Source organism: Chionomys nivalis, chromosome X (assembly GCF_950005125.1).
Source record: "Chionomys nivalis chromosome X, mChiNiv1.1, whole genome shotgun sequence".
Taxonomy (NCBI): Eukaryota; Metazoa; Chordata; class Mammalia; order Rodentia; family Cricetidae; genus Chionomys; species Chionomys nivalis.
In genome coordinates, this window is record NC_080112.1 from 2737330 (window position 1) to 2739009 (window position 1680).

At 47.9% G+C, this 1680-nt stretch overlaps 1 pseudogene; it reads right to left on the reverse strand.

Moving 5' to 3' along the window:
- Positions 1-272: 272 nt before the first annotated feature.
- LOC130867462 (melanoma-associated antigen 10-like) lies at positions 273-1113 on the reverse strand (annotated as a pseudogene).
- Positions 1114-1680: the final 567 nt, after the last annotated feature.

Sequence of the window (1680 nt, forward strand, 5' to 3'; positions counted from 1 at the left end):
GTGAGTCACCATGTGGTTGCTGGGAATTGAACTCAGGACCTTTGGAAGAACAGGCAATGCTTTTAACTGCTGAGCCATCTCTCTATCCTGTTCATCTGAGACTTCATCCAGAAAGATTTTGAATGTGGCACTAGAACTTATATTGGACATGCAGTATGCCATTGGTGGTGGCAATGCTAAGCAAAATTCCCTGTTCTCTCAAAGCCTCTAAATACAGGGACTGGAAGGGTATGGAACCACTTAGATTATCCTGCTGACCTGAGCCAAAAACTCTAAGACATCCACACTTCTGGTTTCAGCACGGGCCCTTGGACCCCATAGGAACTCACAGTAAGGAGGATCACTGTCAGTAACTGGAATGTATTCCAGGTACCCTTCCTGTACAAAATTTTCAGTGAAAAGCTTCTTGGCATTCCCGGCTATATAGTGATTTTCTATGGGAGTTACTCCCATCATATTTAGTGCTCGCCAGATCACATTCTCACTGACACGATTCCCATACATGCAGATGACACCTAGGACAGTTATCAGGAGGCCTGTTTTGGGCATGCCTTGGACATTAGTGAGCATCCCATCATAAGTGATTCCCAGGGCAATGACAAAGGCATAGGTGTGGATAACAGGGTCCATTTCTATCACATCAATGCCAAATACAAGCTTCAAACCCTCAGAGGCCTCATTAAAGATCCTATTGTAGTGCTGCTCATCGTCCCCAATAATCTTTTCTATAATTTCTGCCTTGTTGGTCAGCTCCTTCAATCTATACTTAAGGAGCAGGAACTGCACCAAGTCAGCCACCTTTGCACTCAGTGCATGGTACAATACCAGCTCCCCTCTTTGGTTGCCAGAGGCCTCATCAGATGGGGATATTGGAATGGAGGCCATGACAGTGGGAGGAGATGAGGCTCGCTGAGGACTCTGGGGAGAATCTGGTATCCCACCATCAGGTATCTTCCTGGGGAGGGCTGGGCTAGTGGAATCGGAGGAGTTGTTACTATTGGACTCTTCTCCCTCAGCCACAGAGAGATCAGAATTCATCTGACCCTGTTCTTCTTTTTGGGCCTGAGATTCTCCCTGAAAGTCGCAATACTGCCTCTTTTGACCATGAGACATGATGATGTTCTTGAAGCTAGCAAGCAGGAGGATGGGTACAGACTCAGACCTGGGGCAAGAAGAGAGCAATGTAAGAATACTTTGGTGACTGTTACAACCTGAAACCTTTTCGAATGGCCTGTTGACTTTTTCTCTTGGGTGGTACTCTATGGCCACAGGAGAGCCTGTCTTTCTGTCAGTCCTATTACTTAGGACACTGAAGGAAGAAGTGAGAAGTGTCTTCAAAGCACAGCCATGTTACAGAGCTTGACACTCCAGTGGGACAAGGAAATGTGGAGTCCCTGTGTTCTGGGAAGAGTGGGACCCTTGGTACCTCACGTTCACTCCTGACTCTGTGTGGCCTTCCCCTGCATCTGACCTGAAGACAAGAGTTGCACACTGTGAGACTACTAGGTGCCTGGCCCTAATCAGAAAGGAGAGCTCGACTCTGGGGAGCTTCTGCACTGTCTCATATGGTACCCTCTGTAGTCACTCTTTGCATTGTCAGGGTCTAGACCCCAACCCTCTTCTGCCTGAGGCCAACTGCTTGCAATGGAAGTCCACAACTCTGGGATGGGACAAGGCAGC